This window comes from Hyperolius riggenbachi, chromosome 10 (genome assembly GCF_040937935.1).
Source record: "Hyperolius riggenbachi isolate aHypRig1 chromosome 10, aHypRig1.pri, whole genome shotgun sequence".
NCBI classification, from domain to species: domain Eukaryota; kingdom Metazoa; phylum Chordata; class Amphibia; order Anura; family Hyperoliidae; genus Hyperolius; species Hyperolius riggenbachi.
In genome coordinates, this window is record NC_090655.1 from 7,352,140 (window position 1) to 7,376,309 (window position 24,170).

The 24,170-nt window shown below is 43.2% G+C and overlaps 1 protein-coding gene across 4 annotated transcripts in view; it reads right to left on the reverse strand.

Moving 5' to 3' along the window:
• CRTAC1 (cartilage acidic protein 1) overlaps positions 1-24,170 on the reverse strand; it is an 899,879-nt gene that overhangs the window by 720,487 nt on the left and 155,222 nt on the right. Inside the window, exon 1 of one of the 4 annotated variants that reach the window (XM_068257818.1) lies at positions 22,282-22,338. The exons of the other annotated variants lie outside the window; for them this stretch is intronic. The gene's annotated coding sequence lies outside the window, so the exon portion shown is untranslated. Of the gene's footprint in view, positions 1-22,281; positions 22,339-24,170 lie in introns of those variants that run through there. 4 annotated transcript variants of the gene reach the window in all.

Below are 24,170 nucleotides of genomic sequence, written 5' to 3' on the forward strand. Positions count from 1 at the left end.
TGTTAATTAAAATAGATAGGCAAAATAATCTCTTACCCACACTGTTTTAAAAGAACAGGCAAATGTTTGATTTCATGGGGGCAGCCATCTTTTTGGTTGAAAGGAGGTGACAGGGAGCATGAGGCACAGTTCCAAATGTCCTGTGTCCTGATCACCCCTCCCAGCTGCTAGGCAACGAGAACAACAACATCAGAAATCCCATCATGCTTTGCACAGCATCAGTGGAAAAAACACTCGGGCAGATTTCCTTGATGAGGCGGAGCTTAGCTTCTGTACAGCTAAAAATGAGGCTTGGGTAAGAAAAACAAAGTTCTGATGCTGTGAAACTATTTAACAAAAAACAAGCCTTTTCAATGCTGCTGGGTAGTTTTTAGTCTGGAGGTTCATTTTAAAGGAAAATTGTAGAGAGAGGTGTATGGAGGCTGCCATATTTATTTCCATTTAAGCAATACCAGTTGCCTGGGTATCCTGCTGGTCCTCTGCCTCTAGTACTTTCAGCCGTATACCCTGAACAAGCATGCAGCAAATAAGGTTTTTCTGACAATTTTGACAGATATGACAAGATTAGCTGCATGCTTGTTTCTGGTGTGATTCAGACACTACTTCAGCCAAACAGATCAGCATGGCTGCCAGGCAACTGGTATTACTTAAAAGGAAATAAATATGGCAGCCGCCATATACCTCTCACCACAGTTCTTTAAAATACTGTATATCAGTAATGTAAATTATCAGTATTTTTTACTACTACTCATGCGACCGCAACGAATCGCATAGTCCTCGGCAAACACGAAACGCCGCAGTCATCACTTCGCATAACTTTATTCTCCCAGCCTCACTTTCTACAACTCCAAAACTTCTAAGCTGTGTCACTGTCACTGCTGGGGAGCTGCGATTATACAGAGGTTTTCGCTCGCACGGTTTCTATTATCCGGTATTGCTTCGGGGCTGATGTAAATGAACATATATTATACTTTTTAAATAAAGCAAGAATAAAATGATCTATTCGATTCCTGGGGAGACACCAATTTCTGTGATTCAGCAGTGGTGGGAGAGGACAGATTGCAGCACAGAAACACGAGTTGGGCTCGGGGTGGTGCCGCTACTTATAAAATATCAGTAATTTGAATTACCAGTATTGTGCCATGCACTGCCCAGCACCCATTCTCATGTGAACCCCCCCCCCCCCCCCCCCAATGCCTAACCCTACAAGACCAGCCCCACTCCTCTTTATCCAAACTGAATAAAATGGTGGTGACTAACAGCCCATCCCCCAAATAAAGATCTGGAAATACGATTAAGCAACTCTGTAATCTGAGCGCTGAATTATTACCTCATTTGTGTAAAATGAGGCTTCCGTAGCTAGAATTCCTGCCTTGAAATTTTGATGACACAATCAGTAGCAGAAAAGTTCAGGAATCATTTTATAGTCTCTGTGGGTGTGGTTACTGCTGCTGGTGCCTGGATTGCATCATTTCCCACCATTCAGACTGCAAGGAGGTAGGCACAGTCTAAATCTTGTTTAGAGGATTGCACCCTGTAGCACAGATGGTCTATTGTGCATATTAAGTGGTATTTTACAAGTAATTTAATCAACAGCTAATCAAGGAAAGTAAAAATAAACATATAAAGCACAGCAACCGTGTGTCTATATTGATCTAGGAAAACAGCTGATCGGAAGTGGGGTTCTAACTGGGTAGTGGTGGTGGGGATGAGGGCGGGGCAACTAGTCAGTAAAACCTCCCATCAAATTAGCTGACTATAAAGAGGTTTGATACAGAGATGGATTAAAGGACAAGTGTAACGAGAGGGATATGGAGGCTGCCATATTTATTTCCTGTTAAACAAGACCAGTTGCCTGGCAGCCCTGCTGATCTATTTCTATGCAGTAGTGTCTGAATCACACAAGAAACAAGCATGCAGATAATTTTGCCAGATCTGAAAATAACGTCAGAAACACCTGATCTGCTGCATGCTTGTTCAGGGGCTATTGCTAAAAGTATTAGAGGCAGAGGATCAGCAGAACAGCCAGGCAACTGGTATTGCTTAAAAGGAAATGAACATGGCAGCCTCAATATCCCTCTCGTTACAGTGACGTCGATCCAGGAAGTGACGTCGATCCTGCGTGCGCTCCACTGACGTCACTTCCTGCAACGCCGCCCACTGTATTGTAAGTGGATGGCGTTGCAGGAAGTGACGTCAGTGGAGCGCACGCTGGATCGAGCGAGGAAGAGGTGAGCCCTCCCCGCCCGTGCCTCTTACGAGTAGCAGCTGCTTCTGATGTATTTAAGGCTGGAGGGGAGCGCAGATCAGGGGACCCAGGCGCTCCCCACCGCTAGGCCCGATACCCCCGTCCTGCCCGCTATCCCTCCAGCTCGGCGGCGGGGGGGAAGGGGGAATCAGCAATAATTTTTTCAAAATTTGCCTCAGGCGGCAAAAAGTCTAGGGCCGGCCGTGGGCTTCACACTTCCATTTTCAGCTCTGGTAGCATTCTTCTGAATATATCACTGAAACCAAAATCCTGCTACTATTTACTCCAAACTCTTCTGTGGGATCCCTTCACCCTTCAAATTAACCACCACTACAGTATATCTACGTCCTCTGTGACTTAATCTAAGCCACAGGTCAGTAGATATACGTCTTGTAGCAGAAGCAGTGCTGTGCAGGATTGGGCATTGCTCCTGTGCACATTTCTGGCACTATCTGATGCAGCACTAATTGGTGAACGGGAATATATGTTTCCTGAGCTAATGAGATTATTTTCTCAGTTCATAGTGAAAAATACACTCTGTAGCATTATTTCAGAATCAAATATCTTCACCATAAATTGTGACAGGAACATAATCTAACTTTTGTGATAAGCGGTAAGAATAGCCAAACAACATTTGTTTTTGTTTTTTTTATCTACAGTAGCACTTTTTATTTTTAAACTGGAATTGGCAAAACTGAGAAATAATGTGTTTTTTTTCTATTTTTTTTCCTCGTTTTCTCATTAAAATTCATAGAAAACAAAATTGTTCCAGGGAAAAAATGGCATACAATGAAAGCCTAGTTTGTCTTGAAAAAAACAATATAAATTTCATTTCTGTGTCGCAAGTAGGGATAAAGTTATTTCTGATTAAATAAGGACATAGCTAAACTGTCAGAACTGCTCTGGTCCATAAGTGAGAAACAAGGTCTGGATGCGAAGTGGTTAAACAAGGATTTGTTTTGCTCTCTGACATGTGATCTCCCCCCCAGGTTTGCTGCACAAACGAAAGAAAAGCATCCAGTTCTGTGCGACGGAGATATCGTTCCTCTGATAGGAGCAGAACGCTGGGCCCCAGCGCTGCAAGGTAAGAGACAAAGCACTAAGCAATCATCGCTGCTCCTCACCATTAGGCTGGGAGCGCAGGAGGAGTGCGCTGACCTGATAACAGTCCCGGAGACATGGCGGCAGATTTTACGCGCCGCTCCGAGACGCAGGAATGTGCTGAACAAACGTCCCGTGCTGAACCGTCTGATGATCCGCTATCTGAGCGAGCCTTTCCGTCATTTCATAATGTGGCAATAATCGTGTCTCCTACATCTCCCGCCGCGGGCAACCTATACCTGTTATTATATTGTGATAGCATTATTACGCTGCGGCCATGTAATGACTGACAGGGAAGAGAGAGAGTAGTAAAAGGAACAACACTGTAACCAGTGCAGGGAGAACAGATTATATGTACAGGTAGTCCCCAGTTAACGAACAAGATAGGGACTGTAGGTTCGTTCTTAACCTGAATCTGTGCTTAAGTTGGAACAATGTGCTATCTCTGTCCCCTGTACCTCCTCTGTTCCTCCAGTGTCCCCCTCTGTGTCACATCTGCCCTCTGTACACGTTTAAAAGCCATTTTTTCTTTTAGTTTTTTTTTAAATCGATTCCCCCCCCCCCCCCCCCCCAAAAAAAGTCAAATTTGAAATGTTTTTATTGACTTGTTCCCATGGAAACAAAGAATCCATGCTGTTCATATCGGCGGGTCGTTCGTAAGTCGGGCGTTCGTACATCGGGCACTACCTGTATATGAGCAGCACAAGAATTGCATAGGTGTGCATTTTCCAATGCGATTTTATATGCGTTTTAACACCGCACAGCAAGTTCCTTCTTCCTGCATATTGTATCCAAATTGCACGATCATGTTTTTTCATACATTTTTGTAAAAAAAAAAAAACAGAAAAAAAAAAAAAACACCACAATTTTTCCTCTTGTTGAAAGGGGAGATTATTAAAAATACAAACTTTAACCAATGATTGAACTTCACACAAATCAGTAGCTGTTACCCCTTTTCCCATGAGAACTCTGTACATTTTCTTGAACTGATCATCAGGGACGTCTGATATTGTGGTGTAGCCCCTCCCACTGTGTAAAGTCAGGACCATGGTGCTGACATCACACTGTGGGAGCCTTGTTGCATTGTGGGAAATAACAGCTGTTTCCAACTGGCAAGCAACCACAATCTCTCTCTGTGCATATGTATATCTATATAAAAAAGGTGCCCTTGATAATATGTTACTACTAGATGTTGTATATTTGAGAAGCGTAATTTCTTACCTTTTCAGAAGAACAAACTGGTATTTTTTTGAAAAACTAATGTTTATGCATGATTGGTAGACGACGCGTTTCACGGGTTTTGGCCATAACCAAAAGGTCAGATTATAATGACGCGAACGTGACCCGAATTGCCCCACTGCAGTCCATCATGAATGCCGCAGCTAGAATTATCCACTCCTCCCATCGCTCCACCACGGCGGCTCCCCTCCGTGAATCCCTCCACTGGCTTCCTATCCAGTCCAGAATCAGATTCAAGATACTGTGTCTGACCTACAAATCTGTCCACAAAACCTGCCTGTTGTATTTTATCAGTATAAACGGTGTATTTCCATGCGTGCCTTAATGGAAAAGTATGTCTGGACATTTATGTTGCTATGAGAGATTTACAGTGAATCTAGTTGATCAGCTGGGGCCTTGTGCAAAGCCTGTGTTTCATAAATGACTTTTTACAACCACAAACATCTGCATATGAGTAAATAACACAGCAGAGACAATGGCCTCAGACTCTGACCCCAGCCCCCGCAAATGGCCATTGAGGAGCAAGCTGACAGGAAACTGAGTTATCTGGTTTGTCAACACAAGAGTTTCTGGGAAGGACCTGTCCTCTTTCAACTGAAACCAAATCATCTCTACAACCAGGTTTGAGGAGCTGCTTAATCTGGAATGGCTAAGGGCTGTGCTAACTGCAAGTGGACTGGCTACAACAACCCCAACAGGTTCCTATCCTCCCCCAGCTGCTAAGGGCAGGAACTAGTTATGTAGAACACAGAGGAGGGGTCTCTATACCTGTGGCATCCAGATCTAAGACAATGTTTGGGAAGCTCTCTCTCTCTCTCTCTCTCTCTCTCTCTCTCTCTCTCTCTCTCTCTCTCTCTCTCTCTCGTGGAATGCTGACATGGACTGTGAGATAGAAAGGGGCTCCGCTAATGCAAGTGTGTGACTGTGCATAGGGTATATAGAGCAATTATGTGAAACACATACTTTGTATGATCTAACTTGTACATATGTATATTTGTAAATAAACCCCTTTTATTTAACCCCCTTTGAAACGACCTCAAGTGTCTGGTCATTAACATAGAAATAAGTTAACATAAGCTAGAGTACATTCTACACTGCCCAACCTACATTTCCGATCTTACCTAGAGGTACACACCTAGCCGCTCACTCCGCTCCTCCAATGAACTTCGACTGACCGCCCCCCGCATCACCCAGTCCCATGCACGTCTCCAGGACTTCTCAAGAGCTGCTCCAACACTATGGAACTCCTTACCTCCCCCTCCTTCAACATGTTCAAGAAGGCCCTCCAAACTCACCTTTTCACTCTGGCCTACCACCGTCTTGAGGATCTTTGCCTTCTTTATGTATCATAATATTAGAAGTTTTCATAGTATAAGAGATATTGTCTCCTTGAAGAAAACAAGTGAAAAATTTAGCTAGATATGGGGTCAGTATATCCCTGAATTTCTTGTAATAAAAATATGCAAAACCATCGGGTCCCTGTACTGTTCTGGAGGGCAGAGCCTTAATGACCTCTCGGATCTCAGACTCCTTAATTGGTGTATTTAACTCCCTAAGTGGTTCTTCTGATATTTTAGGGATTCTCAGTCCATCCAAAAAGGATTTCATTACCTTATCTTGTCTCTCCTGGGGTCAATCAGAAGTAAGGTTATACACTCACCAAAAGGACTATTAGGAACACTTGTTCAATTCCTCATTAATGCAGTTATCTAATCAACCAATCACATGGCTGTTGCTTCAATGCATTTAGGGGTGTGGTCCTGGTCAAGACAATCTCCTGAACTCCAAACTGAATGTCCGAACGGGAAAGAAAGGTGATTTAAGCAATTTTGAGCGTGGCATGGTTGTTGGTGCCAGACGGGCCGGTATGAGTATTTCACAATCTGCTCAGTTACTGGGATTTTCACGCACAACCATTTCTAGTGATTACAAAGAATGGTGTGAAAAGGGAAAACATCCAGTATGCAGCAGTCCTGTGGGCAAAAATGCCTTGTTGACGCTAGAGGTCAGAGGAGAATGGGTCGACTGATTCAAGCTGATAGAAGAGCAACGTTGACTGAAATAACCACTCGTTACAACCGAGGTATGCACCAAAGCATTTATGAAGCCACAATACGCACAACCTTGAGGCAGATGGGCTACAACAGCAGAAGACCCCACCGGGTACCACTCATCTCCACTACAAATAAGAAAAAGAGGTTCCAATTTGCACAAGCTCACCAAAATTGGACAGCTGAAAAATGTTGCCTGGTCTGATGAGTCTCGATAGAGTCAGAATTTGGCGTAAACAGAATGAGAACATGGATCCATCATGCCTTGTTACCACTGTGCAGGCTGCTGGTGGTGGAGGTGTAATGGTGTGGGGGATGGTTTCTTGGCACACTTTAGGCCCCTTAGTGCCAATTGGGCATCGTTTAAATGCCACGGGCTACCTGAGCATTGTTTCTGACCATGTCCATCCCTTCATGACCACAATGTACCCATCCTCCGATGGCTGCTTCCAGCAGGATAATGCACCATGTCACAAAGCTCCAATCATTTCAAATTGGTTTCTTGAACATGACAATGAGGTCACTGTACTAAAATGGCCCCCACAGTCACCAGATCTCCACCCTATAGAGCATCTTTGTGATGTGATGGAACGGGAGCTTCGTGCCCTGGATGTGCATCCCACAAATCTCCATCAACTGCAAGATGCTATCCTATCAATATGGGCCAACATTTCTAAAGAATGCTTTCAGCACCTTGTGGAATCAATGCCACGTAGAATTAATGCAGTTCTGAAGGTGAAAGGGGGTCAAACACCGTATTAGTATGTTGCTCGTAATAATCCTTTAGGTGAGTGTATACCGGTAACAGTGCTGTCATCATTTGGTTAAAGCCGTAGAGTCACCCACCAGGATTTCTCCTTGCCAGTAAACAGGGGATTCTGCAGTTAACTACACAGTTTTCACATTTGATGCAGCTGTTCCAAAAAGATTCCCTTTAGAAAATTCAGCCACATGACACAGGGAGATCTGTGCATAAAGCATGTAGCTGCCAGCAGAGAACGGGCAGAAAGGAATTTAGAGAGATGTAGAGAAGCTGTAGGGCTGCATCGGGATTTAAAGAGGAGCTGTCAGCCATACTATCTCAGAAAATAAATACATATATAAGTAGATGAATATTTGCTCTACTTACATAACATATATATTGCACTGTCCATGTTTTGATTTTAGTGATTTTTCTACAGTAAAAAAAAAAAAAATCCTTCTTAGCATTTCCCATTTTAAGTGTGGCTAATTTGAAGACAATCCTGATGTCATTTCCTCCTCTTCTCTCATCTGCCTGATTTGCCCACCCTTCACTATATAAAGTGCATTGTCTCAGCATGAGAAATATTGGCCAATCAGAGAGAAACAGAGGTGTGGGCGGGGAAAACAGGAGGGAAAGGCTGCATTAGTTAAGTCTGAGGGGAAATATAGTAAGTAAGTAAAAAAAGCTCAACCCAGCATGCCCTGCAACTTCCTTTGTGTGGCAGATGTACCAAATAAGAGTCAGGTAAACTGGGGAATGATCATTTATCAACAAGAAAAGTAATAGTGATTTTCACATTTGGATTGCCTGGTTGACCTCCTTATTACTTGCTTACCAAATAAAAATAAAGGATAGATTTTTTATTTTATGCCCGACAGTTCCACTTTAAGGGGGCTTCTATATAAGGAAGGTAAAGGGGTCAACAGAAATTTGACCTGCAGAAGGAGGGAAGGCGGAAATTAATATAAACCAGTAATCCCCTAAATCTTTAACCACTTGAGGACCCACCCTTTACCCCCCCTTAAGGACCAGCGCTGGTTTGATTGATCTGTGCTGGGTGGGCTCTGCAGCCCCCAGCACAGATCAGCGTGCAGGCAGGGAGATTAGATCGCCCCCCTTTTTTCCCCACTAGGGGGATGATGTGCTGGGGGGTCTGATCGCTCCTGCCTGCCGGGTGTTGCGGGGGGGGCACCTCAAAGCCCCCCTCCGCGGCGAAATCCTCCCCCTCCCTCTACTACCTGGCCCCCCCTTGGAGATCCGGGCTGCACAGGACGCTATCCGTCCTGTGCAGCCAGTGACAGGACGTCCCCTGTCACATGGCGGCGATCCCCGGCCGCTGATTGGCCGGGGATCGCCGAACTGCCTTACGGCGCTGCTGCGCAGCAGCGCCGTACAAATGTAAACAAAGCGGATTATTTCCGCTTGTGTTTACATTTAGCCTGCGAGCCGCCATCGGCGGCCCGCAGGCTATTCACGGAGCCCCCCGCCGTGAATTGACAGGAAGCAGCCGCTCGCACGAGCGGCTGCTTCCTGATTAATCAGCCTGCAGCTGGCGACGCAGTACTGCGTCGCTGGTCCTGCAGCTGCCACTTTGCCGACGCGCGGTATGAGTGCGCGGTCGGCAAGTGGTTATCTGCCACACCCGCCCATGGCGCCCCTCCTACACCTGCACACACCTGTCATTACACAGGCAGTTGCAATAGGATTCAGCAGCACTGCGTCCACCAGGGGAGTATCTGGGTAACATAGCACCTATGGCAAACCGTGAAATAATGCGCCCCCTACATCAAACCACCGTGTCCCATAAGAATAGTTCACCCAGTATAAGTAGACCCATGTTTACATTGCCCTCCCAATATATGTAGTTAGAGAAGTCTCCCCAGTATAAGTAGCCTTCTTTAGCATAAGTGGTAAGAGGTATCCCCCCAGTATAAGTAGTCCCTCAGTATAGGTAATGAGAGGTTCATCCTCAGTATAAGTAACCCCCCAGTATAGATTTGGCAGGTGTCCCCCAGTATAAGTAAACCCTCCCAGTATAGGTAGTGAGGGATGTCCTCCAGTATAAGAGCAGGTACAAATGCCTGAGAGGCATCCTTCAGTATGGTGGGGAAGCATGAGGGAGGATGAGGCAGCCATGGCGCCCATGGTGTTGTGGCGCCCATGGCACAATCCATGCCTGCACCCCTCTAGATACGCCTCTGGCGTCCACGCCCTGCATATTACAACTGCCTTTTTGATTTGTATAAAAGAGGCCCTGTCAACAGTTGCTAACGTTTGCTAAGCAATCAGCATCACTCAGTGATTTATCTGCAGTTCCCACCTTCTGAGTCATTCACACAGATGTCAGTTGATGTGGGATTAAACGCTAGAAGCTTTTATTTGTTAATCCCAATTTCTGCTTCCTGGGCGGGGGTAATTATCTTAGCAGGATATCATTAGGGTTAGGCCACACCAATTGTTTGCTACATATTTTTGATATTAAATTGATTTAGAGCCAATTAGTACTGTGCGTCTCTGGGGTTTCTTGGCTAATGAGCTCCCAGTGTGATACACTGCAATGGAATTGTATCTTTTTTTTTTAGCAGTTTCTTTTGTGTTGTTGTTTGAATATATATACACAGATAAGTGACTTCACTAGAGCTGCCCCCATCCTGTGGAACTCTATCCCACTGCCCATCAGGCTTGCCCCCAGCTTCAAAAAAAAGCACTCAAACCTCACTTTAAGGAGGCCTATATCAACTCAACACTGCCCTAATCCTTTCTGCCAATAACTTCTTGCTGCACCTCCTCCTTTCCTGTCACCAACCCCTCCCTCTAGATTGTAAGCGTTTGGCAGGGCCCTCTCCCCTTGTGTATCATACATGACTGTGTGCACTTTACCCAGAATTAGGAACTTGTATTATTAACACTACCACTCCAGTGTATGATCTGACATTGTACTACTACCTGTACTGTGTTGTGTATCATACATGACTGTGTGCACTTTACCCAGAATTAGGAACTTGTTACCACTCCAGTGTATGATCTGACATTGTATTACTGTCTGCATTGTGTTGTGTATCATACATGACTGTGTGCACTTTACCCAGAATTAGGAACTTGTTACCACTACCACTCCAGTGTATGATCTGACATTATACTACTATCTGCATTGTGTTACTATCTGCATTGTGTTACTATCTGCATTGTGTTACTATCTGCATTGTGTTGTGTATCTTATTGCTTGTTACCTGTATTGTTGTATCTATGATTTGTTACCTGTATTGTTCTGTCAGCCCTGTTATCATTGTCTGTAATCCTATTTATTGTACAGCGCTGCGTAATATGTTGGCGCTATATAAAGCTGATCTCCATGTGAGCTTCTTTTCGCACTGGTGCAGAGCTGTGCCCATTCCCTTACTCCTTGCTATTAAACTTTCTTTCTTCCTTTCCTCTCCTCATTCCCCTCAGGCTTCCTTGTCCATACTTTTCCCCATCCCATCCCCCCCCTCCATCCCCCCCCCCCATCCCCTTGTCCACCACTCCCCTCCTCCCTATCACCCTTCCTCCCCACCTTTCCTCCTGCCCTCCCTTGGACTGGTCACTCCATGTCCATGCATCATGCCATGAAGTCTTCAGATCATTTCCTTCCCGGGGACATATGTCCCCCATCGCCCCCCCATAGCTACGCCTCTGGACCAGACAAGTTTAGGGATCTGTGCTCCACGCTGCAATCAGATGCAATATGTTCCATCCAACGCTGGATGCAAAAGAACTTCACTTTCTCGCAGTTCTGTCAGATTTTCAACATTGTACATCTAAAAATAACGGAATTAGTTCACAGTTTAGCAGTTTAATGAAGATACAGGTCTTAATCACCAGTCATTATAGGTGAGAACATTTGCAGTGCTATTTAAATGGGATATCAACACTGAGGGCCCGTTTCCACTTGCATCGATATCCGTACGTGAATTTTACCGCAAATTCACGTACGTTTTCACGTATGTTAGTAAGTATGCAAATTTAACCATTTCAGTGCTGTCAGTGCCTGTGAGCTTTTACATTGATTTTATGCAAAAATGTACGCAAATTCGAATGGAAAATTTGCATAGCAAAAACGCATGCAAATTTCCTATTCATTATATTGTATGCGAATCGCACACCGCTGATGGCTCTGCTGTGCAGATTCCTGCACAGAAAAACGCTCTGTATTCCTGAATACGGGAACAATGTGTAAAAAAATGGAAGAAACATGCGTAATTATGTAGTAAACAGGCAGAAACCATGCAGGGAAAAAAATGGCCAAAAAAAAAAAATTGACAAAATATTAAAATCTAGCAAACACAGCGCTCAGTGCTCCAGACTACATTTAAAGGGAACCAGAGACGAGGCACCCTTGTGTATTTTACCATATATATAAGTAAGAACATTAGAGAAAACACATATCCTGCTCTCTGTTTCATCCTCACTGCTAAAAGTGTCTGTTATCAGCTGTGATAAGAATCCCGGACTGAGCATTCAGTCTGGCTTTGTCGGGAATAATTATAGCTGAGTCATTATAGCAGAGCTACAAGGGGGCAGGCTTGGGCTTGAAAAGACGCCAGAGAAGACAGACTCAGCTATAATCTTTCCGTAGCAAAGTTAGACTGAGTGCTCAGTCGGGAATTCTTATCAGAGGTAATAACAGTCAGATTAAACAGAGAACAATGAAACAAAGGGCAGATTAGGTGTTTACTGTCATGTTCCCACTGATTTATAAGGTAAAATACAAGAGGGTGCTTCATCTCTGGTTCTCTTTAAGTCAATGGGAAATAAATATATCATTCTTTTCATGCATTTTACGCATGCGGGGAAAACAATGCGTACAATTTTACACACGCAGTAAATAACCACGCGTACAATTTTGTGAATGTCAAGATGGTTTTATTTCAGTCGGGAATTTACAGCAAGTGCATTTCCGTATGCGGATAACGATTGTGAGTAGAGCCCTTTATAGGAATTTTTTACTCTACCATCTCTACAGTTCCTTAGTTTAGTCCCTCGGTGTCCAGCATGCAGCCCTGAAAAAGAGCTCTCCAAGGCCCGTCCAATCATTTCTTAGTGACTTGTAGCTGTGTGGCTCTATTACTCCTTATTCATTCTGTCGACTCGGACTCTCCGTGATTATCTGTACATTTGCGTGCCAGATGTGTCTGTCAATCACGGCTTCTCTCAGCTGTTGCATAGGCATGTTCATAGCGTCACATACATTGTCTATCCATCTTAGCCTCTGCCCTCCTCTTCTTCTTTTGCAAAATTTTTCCAAGCATCAAGAACTTCTCCATAGTTCTCATTATGGCCAATATGCAAATCACTTTTTCTCCGGAGTTTACTCCTAGGTGAGATTTTCCCACCTTGTCAATAAAATGCCATTTACACCCCCAGCAAGGAAGACAATACTTTTTGGTACTTTCCAAATGCAAAGTAATGAAGTCATTTTAAACATAAGATGTAAAAGTATCTCCTAGGAGAGAACTCCGGAGAAAAATGTAATTGGGTTGACCCCATGCTGGACTGGATAGGAGCTATAATGCTCGGCACCCTCAGCTAAGCACTCCAGCCGATATCTGTTCCTCAGCGATACTACAGAGAGACAGTGCAAAATCATTAGGGCTTGTGCCAAGGATCTGGGTATTCCTGATAATAGGCATTGGCTCCTTGGCAGAGCTCAGCTGAACAGGCGCTCCACTCCATTGCTTTGCATCTGAGAAAATAGCAACTGGCATTACTTTCTTTACAACTCAAATGGCAACAGGCATTACTTTCCCTGCAACACATGCAACAGTTCTCACAACATTCGAAAAAGCACACCAGTGTCTAGATACAGCATAAATTAAATGCTTCCAGTAATTTATTGTCGGGCCCCGTTAGGTTACATTCCATAAAAAAAAATAAAAATAAAAATAAAAAAAAAATCAGCCTTGCCATTGGTTGGTTGGAGACTTTCCTTGTGTGATGATTATCCAACCAATTATTTATAATTATTATATACTAGTGACTTAAGCCTGTTTAAAAACGGGCTCTAAGTCTGTCCAGCCGCGCACACACACACACACACACACACTACACACACACACACACACTGTACACACTGTACACACACACACTGTACACACTGTACACACACTACACACACTACACACTACACACACTACACACACACACACACACACACACACACAGTACACACACTGTACACACACACACACTGTACACACTGTACACACACTACACACACTACACACTACACACACTACACACACACACACACACACACACACACACACACACACACACACACACACACACACACACACACGCCCAGCCAGACCGCCCCCGGGCCTGCCCTGTGTCCTGTCCCAACGGCTGCGTCAGTGCAGGACATGCGCAGTAGCGCAAAAGCACACAGGGACAGGAAGCAGGGACACTTGTACATTATTAGGTAGGATACAGTACTTGGCAATGGCAGCCGTGATGGAAAAGTTACAAGCCAATTTTTTTGCATTGCAAAACGGGCTGGTGAATTCTAGAAATTATTGGATTATTCTTTTCCTTTCCATTTGATATCAAATCATAAGAGGCCTGTCTTTTTTCATGAATGGTATTACCAGTTAAACAATCAAAGAACTCGTGCTTTTGTTTCAGACACACTAGGATTTTATTACTCAAGTAATAAGTCTTTCACAGAACAACTGTTCTCTGTTAAACATCCCCTAATGTAATTCACTATGGTGGATCAAGTCTGTTGAATGCTTGCTATAAGTTTAACCAGTTCAGGACTGCCAATAGTTAAAGGACCACTATCAGGGGGAAAAAAAACAATTAAAATACATGTAAACACAAATAAGTACACGTCTTCCAGAGTAAAATGAGCTGTACATTTATTTTCTCCTCTGTTGCTGTCACTTACAGTAGGTAGCAGAAATCTGGCAGAACCGACAGGTTTTGGATAAGCCCATCTCCTCATGGGGGATTCTCAAGGTTTTGTTTATTTTCAAAAGCATTTAGTGAATGCAGTTGCTCCGTCCAACTGCCAAACAAGTGTACAGCGAGCATGGAGGATGGCCAGCATCAATGTATTAATGTCTTTATAAAGAATAAAAGCCTTGCTGAGAATCCCCCATGAAGAGATGGTCTTGTCCAAAACCTGTCAGTCCTGTCAGATTTCTATAACCTACTGTAAGTGACTGCAACAGAAGAAAGCCAATCATAGTGATCAGGAAGTGAAACAAAAGTCTGAAATGAGTTAAGAAGATACCCGTTGATCTTGCGGACACTTCTGTAAACTAGAATACATCGTTCACACAAGTTTCTGCCTTTGTATATTTTATTAGTACTCACGTGCTACAATCAAATAACTCTCTGTAATTAGTATTCCATTCTGTATAAGCAGCTGATTGGTTCTTAAAATCCTGAATATACCTTGCTTGCAATAAACTCGCCAGAACAATAAGAACTTACAATAAAGCTTTGTTTGATCTTTGTTCTCCTGGCCAAAGGAATCACACAGCTGTGGGGAGAGGCCTTGGGGAGGGGACTTTTGGGGAGGGACATGGGGAGGGGACTTTTGGGGAGGGACATGGGGAGGGGACTTTTGGGGAGGGACATGGGGAGGGGACTTTTGGGGAGGGACATGGGGAGAGGACTTTTGGGGAGGGACTTGGGGAGAGGACTTTGAGGATGGGACTTGGGAAGAAGACTTGGGGTGGGGGCATGGGGAGAGGACATTTGAGGAGGGAACTTGGGGAGAGGACTTGGGGTGGGGACATGGGGAGAGAACTTTGGGAGAGGACTTTTGGGAAGGTACTTGGGGAGAGGACTTTGAGGATGGGACTTGGGAAGAAGACTTGGGGTGGGGGCATGGGGAGAGGACATTTGAGGAGGGAACTTGGGGAGAGGACTTGGGGTGGGGACATGGGGAGAGGGTGTTGGGGAGAGGGTGTTGGGAAACTATGAATCTGCTGTTACAGCTGTGATCTTGCTTTATGCATGACAACCCAGCTTTACCCACTTAGCTCCAGAAACCCGTCAGATTGTGTAAAACATGGCTTCCAAACCACGGCAGAAATTGTAAAACGCCACAGACACAGCATATCAGCTGCTAATTGTAATCTGGAGCGACTCAGACATTTTATTGCTTTTTTTTCTGCTGCTCACAAATACGCACTGTTCAGTACGTTGGTGACAGCCTCTGCTGTAAAATCACCACCCAGCTAGCGGCTGGGATAAAAGCGGGCTGAATACGCTGCGGCACTGACTGGCAAGACTGAATTGTATCTTTCGAGCGGAAGGTCCAGCAGGGACTACTTGTACGGCAGCGCAGGGAGACTTCAAAGTAACGACAGCAAAAAGAAAGAGGGGATTGGCGAGGATAGCAAAAGATGAACCTCCTTCGGAATTAAATTATTTCAAGAGGGGGACTTACTGGTGCTCGACTTGTAGACTTGCTTTTACATTTCTGCCAAAAAGTCGAAAAATTAAAGTACACGCTCCTGAAATGTTCTGGCCAAAATTGCTTCAAAAACACAAACCTGGAACCAGAGCCGTTTCACCCACAAGGCGGCTTAAGTAGGTGTCTAGCGGTTTTCCAGGGCCTGGCTGGCAACTCCTCTGGCTCCACCCCCTCACCTCAATTTTCCAAAATGCCTGGCGGCAACAGGTCAGACATATTTTTCCAATTAACACATATTTAAAGCCTAAAATCCTAAATTCTTTTAGTGTCACCAATAAGCATTTAAAGTAAGATAAAATTGCACTTTTTTTTCCTAACACACTTTAGATATCTGGAGACAATGATCCCAAACAACCATCTCCTCGGAAAAATGTAGGTTTGTACATAGTTATAAGCAGATCCGGTCATCCAACACACTTTTCTATAAAACTTAATTATAGACGTTACCAATGACTTCAATAGGAATTTATGTGCCAATGATGTGAATTTTTTGTAGAACACAAGCCTTGCCCTAAATTGAGAATTCCCTGTATGAATATCTGCACAGAAAGATGAGTACTTCTCAAAATTATCCTTATAGTATATTAAAGAGGTCAAAATATGGACATGGAGAGCAGTGACAGCAATTATCGGGATTTCCAACGGGGAATCACTTTTTTTTTAATGGAAGCAAAGTTACCATATAAAAACAATTTAAAAAGAAACGGGAGATTATGCAGTTTCTGATAAAAAAAACAAAGTTAGAGTATCTGCTGATCCTTCGCACATAGCCAAGGCTTTTAAGACTTACTACACTGAATTATACACTCACCTACAGGATTATTAGGAACACCATACTAATACGGTGTTTGATCCCCTTTCACCTTCAGAACTGCCTTCATTCTACATGGCATTGATTCAACAAGGTGCTGAAAGCATTCTTTAGAAATGTTGGCCCCAGTGGCATACCTAGGTCATTTGACACCCAGTGCTGGGTATTATAAGACACCCCCCCCCCCCCGGTAAAAAAAGAAGAAGCGAATCCGGCATACTAAGCGCGCCACGTCAGATATAGGTGCCACTAGTACAGGTAATATAGTTGCCCCAGTAAAGGTAGCATAGTTACCCCAGTAGTATAGCTAGTATAGTTGCCCCCAGTATAGTTGCTCCCACACCATTACACCACCAAGGAATGATGGATCCATGTTTTCATTCTGTTTACGCCAAATTCTGACTATCAAAACTCATCAGACCAGGCAACATTTTTCCGGTCTTTAACTGTCCAATTTTGGTGAGCTTGTGCAAATTGTAGCCTCTTTTTCCTATTTGTAGTGGAGATGAGTGGTACCCGGTGGGGTCTTCTGCTGTTGTAGCCCATCCGCCTCAAGGTTGTGCGTATTGTGGCTTCACAAATGCTTTGCTGCATACCTCAGGTGTAACGAGTGGTTATTTCAGTCAACGTTGCTCTTCTATCAGCCTGAATCAGTCGGCCCATTTTCCTCTGACCTCTAGCATCAACTAGGTATTTTTTCCCACAGGACTGCTGCATACTGGATGCTTTTCCCTTTTCACACCATTCTTTGTAAACCCCAGAAATGGTGTGTGTGAAAATCCCAGTAACTGAGCAGATTGTGAAATACTCAGACCGGCCCATCTGGCACCAACAACCATGCCACGCTCAAAATTGCTTAAATCACCTATCTTTCCCATTCTGACAGTCAGTTTGGAGTTCAGGAGATGGTCTTGACCAGGACCACACCCCTAAATGCACTGAAGCAACAGCCATGATTGGTTGATTAGATAATTGCATTAATAAGAAATTGAAAAGGTGTTCCTAATAATCCTTTAGGTGAATGTATAACCTTACTTCTGATCGACCCCAGGAGAGACAAGATAAGGTAATGAAATCCTTTTTGGATAAACTGAGAATCCCTAAAATATCAGAAGAACAACTTAGGGAGTTACATACACCTATTGAGGAGTCTGACATCCGAGAGGTCATTAAGGCTCTGCCCTCCAGAAAAACACGGGAACCGATGGTTTTGCGTATTTTTATTACAAGAAATTCAGGGATATACTGACCTCATACTTAGCTAAAATTTCACTTGTTTTCTTCAAGGAGACAATATCTCTTCTACTACGAAAACTTCTAATATCATTATGATACATAAAGAAGGCAAAGATCCTCAAGACGTGCTTAGCACTAGTTTAGAGGACTTGTGAGGGGGGGTAGGCCAGAGTGAAAAGGTGAGTTTGGAGGGCCTTCTTGAAGATGTTGAAGGAGGGGGAAACCGTAATGGGGGGAGGTAAGGAGTTCCATAGTGTTGGAGCAGCTCTTGAGAAGTCCTGGAGAAGTGCATGGGTCTGGGTGATGCGGAGGGCGGTCAGTCGAAGTTCATTGGAGGAGCGGAGTGAGCGGCTAGGTGTGTACCTCTGAGTAAGATCGGAAATGTAGGTTGGGCAGGTTTTGTGGACAGATTTGTAGGTCAGACACAGTATCTTGTATCTGATTCTGGACTGGATAGGAAGCCAGTGGAGGGATTCACACAGGGGAGCCGCCCTGGTGGAGCGATGGGAGCAGTGGATAATTCTGGCTGCCGCATTCATAACGGACTGCAGAGGGGCAACTCGAGTCACGTTCGCGTCATTATAATCTGAACTCTTGGTTATGGCCAAGACCCATGAAACGCGTTGCATACCATGCATGCATAAACATTACTTTTCCAATAAATATCAGTTTGTTCTTCTGAAAAGGTAAGAAATTACGCTTCTCAAATATACAACATCTAGTAGTAACATATTACCATATCATCAAGGATGCCTTTTTTTTATATAGATATACATATGCACAGAGAGAGATTCTGGTTGCTTGCCAGTTGGAAACAGCTGTTATTTCCCACAATGCAACAAGGCTCCCACAGTGTGATGTCAGCACCATGGTCCTGACATCACACAGTGGGAGGGGTTTTACCCCAATATCAGACATACAGAAGTCCCTGATGATCAGTTCAAGAAAATGTACAGATTTCTCATGGGAAAAGGGGTAACAGCTACTGATTTGTGTGAAGTTCAATCATTGATTAAAGTTCCTCTTTAACCACTTAAGGACCCTGGGCTTAAACCCCCCTAAAGACCAGGCCATTTTTTTTGCAAAATAGGCCACTGCAGCTTTAAGGTCTTGCTGCAGGGCCGCACAACACAGCACATGAGTGATTCCCCCCCCTTTTCTGCCCACCAACACAGCTTTCTGTTGGTGGGCAATGATCTCTCCCAGGATGTTTATTTTTTTATATAAATATTAATTCTTTTTTTTTTTTTACATAAATCTTTTTTTATTATTTTATTAATCCCCCCTCCCTCCCACAGCCAGCCAATCAGCGTAATCGGCTGTGATAGGCTTCAGCCAATCACAGCGGATCGCTTTCCTGCCTCTGGATGGGACAGCCATGTCACTGCCTGTACCAAGTAAATAGATGGCGGTTTCGCCGTCTATCAGTCTCCTAGCGGCAATCGGAGTTCCGTCATTCATGCGGAGATGAGCGCGCGATCTCCTGCAAATCCCCGCCCCAGGACTTGATGCCAATTGTCGTAAGGCGGTCCTGGGGCTGTTACTGTGCTCACGTGTATTGGCGTGAGGCGGTCGTTAAGAGGTTAAGATTTTCGCGACAGTTCCTCTTTAATGCTGCCGCTACCCAAGTTATCCGGTCTTGTTTACTTTTCCTTCGAGAGATGTAAGAGCGCCACATAACATCAATAGGCAGACGGCTGCAATCCAATATCATTATATAAGCGAGCTGTATACAGAGACCGGCATAATGTACAGAGCAAGCAGATGAAAGACACGGAAAACTGAGTTATTGCCTTAAAAAGGGGCGCCTCTTCCATTCAGCTTTGTAGCGCCCCAAGGATCCAACGTACAGATACTCTTATTTCTGTCTATTATCCTTTCTACAGGCATATGAAGAATGCACAAAGGGAGTCGGTGCTGTGCAGGTGTCTATCAGTAGGCTGCCAGCTCTAACTGCTCTCTGTTTATGATAGAAGAGTATGGCGGAGAGCGGGAAGGTGGGGGGAGCAGGGGAAGCCGTAATGGAGCAAGAGCGGCACAAGATGTACAGCGACAGAAGGAAAATTCCAATTCTAAGAGAGATGATGAGAGGCCGATAGCAGCAGAACGCTCCCAGATGCCGGCAGATACGCGGAAACAATGGAAGAAGGTCTTAGATAAAGGATTAGAAATGACTAAGTGAGGCCTCTACAAATAAAGACACAGAAAATGGCGGGAAGGGCAGAGGAAGGAGAAGAGCCGAACGATGGGACGCGAGAGCAGGAAGATAAGGGATTAAAACCAATGTGCTCATCTGATAGGAAAGAAATACAGAATGGAAAACTGATTTAATCTCTGGGCAAGAATGAGATGGTAAATCTGCCAAATCTTTTGGCAATTCCAAGACGTTAACTTTGCCCACTTGTCCTTCCTCCCTGATTTGGTGAAATGGTGGGTTTCCATCATGGTCTGAAGGATGTGTGATCTGCAAAAATGTCAGCCCCTTAAAGGGAACTTAAAGTGACATGTGACATGATGAGATAGACATGTGTATGCACAGTGCCTAGCACACAAATAACTAGGCTGTGTTCCTTTTTTTTTTTCTTTCTCTGCCTGAAAGAGTTAAATATCAGGTATGTAAGTGGCTGACTCAGTCCTGACTCAGACAGGAAGTGACTACAGTGTGACCCTCACTGATAAGAAATTCCCCTTTTTATCTCTTTCTAGCTCTCAGAAGCCATTTTCTGCTAGGACATTTTTTTTATAGTTGGTGTTTCTTATCAGTGAGGGTCACACCGTAGTCACTTCCTGTCTGAGTCAGGACTGAGTCAGCCACTTACATACCTGATATATAACTCTTTCAGACAGAAAGAAAAAAAAGGAACACAGCCTAGTTATTTGTGTACTAGGCACTGTACATACACATGTCTATTTCATCATGTCACATGTCACTTCGGGTATCCTTTAAAGAGAACTTAAAGTAAAAAGGGTATGGAGGCTGCCATATTTATTTCCTTTTAAGCTATACCAGTTGCCTTGCTCTCCTGCTGATCATCTGCCTCTAATACTTTTAGCTATAGCCCCTGAACAAGCATGCAGCAGACCAGGCGTTTCTGACATTATTGTCAGATCTGACAAGATTAGCTGCATGCTTGTTCCTTGTGCTATTCAAGCACTACTACAGCTAAATAGACCAGCAGGGCTGCCAGGTAACTGGTATTGTTTACCAGGAAATAACTATGGCAGCTTCCATATTCTGCTCACTTCAGATATCCTTTAACCAAAACCAAACTGCAATGAAATGAGAGGATTGAAGATGGATAAGGCAGCTTACTCACAGAGCAACGGTTTGAGTTCTAATGAGTGAAGGAATCCCCTAGACATTTTATACAGGCAATCCACTAAGGTCAGCCAAGAGTCTAGCTAACTGATGCTGCTATACAGATATTTATTACTTCAAGTATCAAGTATCAAGTGGTGTCTGTGTCATATAGTCAACAAAAACACTCGTCACAGGGTGATCCAAAACTGCCGCTCCAGCCCAGCAGCTTTACATTTAGGCAAGTCTGCAACTGACAATAGGATTGGGCTAGTGTGGCGTATTTGTGTTGGCCTACACACAGGTACAGATTGTACGCAAATCCACAGCTTCAGATGACTGTTACCTCCACCAAAGGGGGCCCCCTGGAGGAACTCCGGGTTTCGCCAGCCGCACTGGCTTACTCAAGACTTATACAATAACATTGTAGCTTTATGCGTATAACTCAATGTTCTGAAACCAGCAATGACCCCTTTATTATGCCCAATTTAACAGAACCTGAACAACAACAAGTATTTTCGGGAAACAGTTCACACAAAAGTTCGAGTTTTCACAACGACAGCAAAAAAAGCTGGCTTGTTGCCGCTATAACGTTTAATCACAAATTAGCGCTGCATAAAGTAAGGCATTGGGAGGAAATGGCTCCATTACCTCAGTGGGACGCATCAGGCTGTGATTTCACAGTCAGACATCTCATCGTTTACAAAAGCGCATTACACAGACTCCGGTTAATAAATAAAGGTGTTTACCTCGCTGTTTGCCAGGGGAGTTACCGAAAATCCCGAATACCTGGGCTGGTCTGGTGTCACCCGAGCAAAACCAGACAACCCCGCCGGATAAAGTCACAGTCGGCACCGCGCTGTTTATCTGACACTCCAGAGAACTCCTTTAATTACGACAGGCCTTCTTCTGAGGGAATGAAGTGCTCTCTGAGGCAATCATAAAGTCGGCAGTACCTATTAGGTAGATTGTTAGGATCGCTTTCAACGATGATGACAGATTGTTTCAATAGAAGGTAACAGCGGGGGACATTTTGCTCCGCTTATGAAGAGATCATAAACCTCATTAAAACAATATTTTACCTGGATACAAAAGCAACGGCTTCTCTCATCTATACTGAACCATCTTTATTACGCATTTGATGCAGTCCCTGTTCAGGCCTCAGTAGCAGCAGCATCATCCACTAGTTGGAATTTATACAACAGCATCCATGCTTACACATGATGAGATAAACATTTACAGTGTGTATATATCAGAAGAGGTCTGGAGAATTCCATAGATCCTTCCAGAAAAAACAAGAAGACACAGACTCCAGGGCGCACAGGCAATTCACGTTTTCTCCTAGGTGATCATTTTTAATCTTCAATTTAATATAACTTTTTAGTACTTTGCAATGGAAAAAAGTACCAAAAAGTACATATAAAAGTACGGTCAATTTATTTGTATATTTTCTTGTTTGCTGGTGTTTTAACCAGTTCAGCCTACAGTGTTTCACTTCCCATTCATTCGCCAATAACTTTATCACTACTTATCACAATTAATTGATCTACATCTTGTTTTTTCCACCACAAATTAGGCTTTCTTTGGGTCGTACTCTTTGCTAAAAATTATTTTTTTTCTAAATGCATTTTAACGGGAATATTAAGAAAAAAAAATGGAAAATTAATTATTTCTCAGTTTTCAGCCATTATAAGCTTTAAAATAATACATGCTACCATAATTAAAACCCCATGTATTTTAATTGCCCATTTGTCCCGGTTATTACACCATTTAAATTATGTCCCTATAACAATGTATGCATCAATATTTTATTTGGAAATAAAGGTGAATTTTTTTTCAATTTGCGTCCATCACTATTTACAAGCTTAGAATTTAAAAAAACTATAGTAATATACTCGCTTGACATACATATTAAAAAAAAGTTCAGACCCTTAGATGACTAGTTGGAATTTATACAACAGCATCCATGCTTACACATGATGAGATAAACATTTACAGTGTGTATATATCAGAAGAGGTCTGGAGAATTCCATAGATCCTTCCAGAAAAAACAAGAAGACACAGACTCCAGGGCGCACAGGCAATTCACGTTTTCTCCTAGGTGATCATTTTTAATCTTTAATTTAATATAACTTTTTAGTACTTTGCAATGGAAAAAAGTACCAAAAAGTACATATAAAATTACTGTCAATTTATTTTTATATTTTCTTGTTTGCTGGTGGTTTAACCAGTTCAGCCTACAGTGTTTCACTTCCCATTCATTTGCCAATAACTTTATCACTACTTATCACAATTAATTGATCTACATCTTGTTTTTTCCACCACAAATTAGGCTTTCTTTGGGTCGTACTCTTTGCTAAAAATTATTTTTTTTCTAAATGCATTTTAACGGGAATATTAAGAAAAAAAATGCAAAAATTAATTATTTCTCAGTTTTCAGCCATTATAAGCTTTAAAATAATACATGCTACCATAATTAAAACCCCATGTATTTTAATTGCGCATTTGTCCCGGTTATTACACCATTTAAATTATGTCCCTATAACAATGTATGGCGCCAATATTTTAATTTGGAAATAAAGGTGCATTTTTTTTCAATTTGCGTCCATCACTACTTACAAGCTTAGAATTTAAAAAATTATAGTAATATACTCGCTTGACATGCATATTAAAAAAAAGTTCAGACCCTTAGATAACATTTTTAATTTAAAAAAAAAAAATGTTATTTGGTGTTTTTAGGAGTGGGGAGGTAAACAGGTAATTTTGAATGTAATTGGTTGTGCATATTTTTAAAATTATGTATGTAGATGTAGTTTTATTATTTGGCCACAGTGGTTTTTTGATTCTTCATCCTGTAAGCGAGAACTGTCGTTTACAGGAACTGAAGGGGTGACGTGGGACATAGAAAACTCCCGGATTTTCAGAGAAAGCCGTCGGTTTTTCTTAGGGGGACATAGATCAATAAATGGGA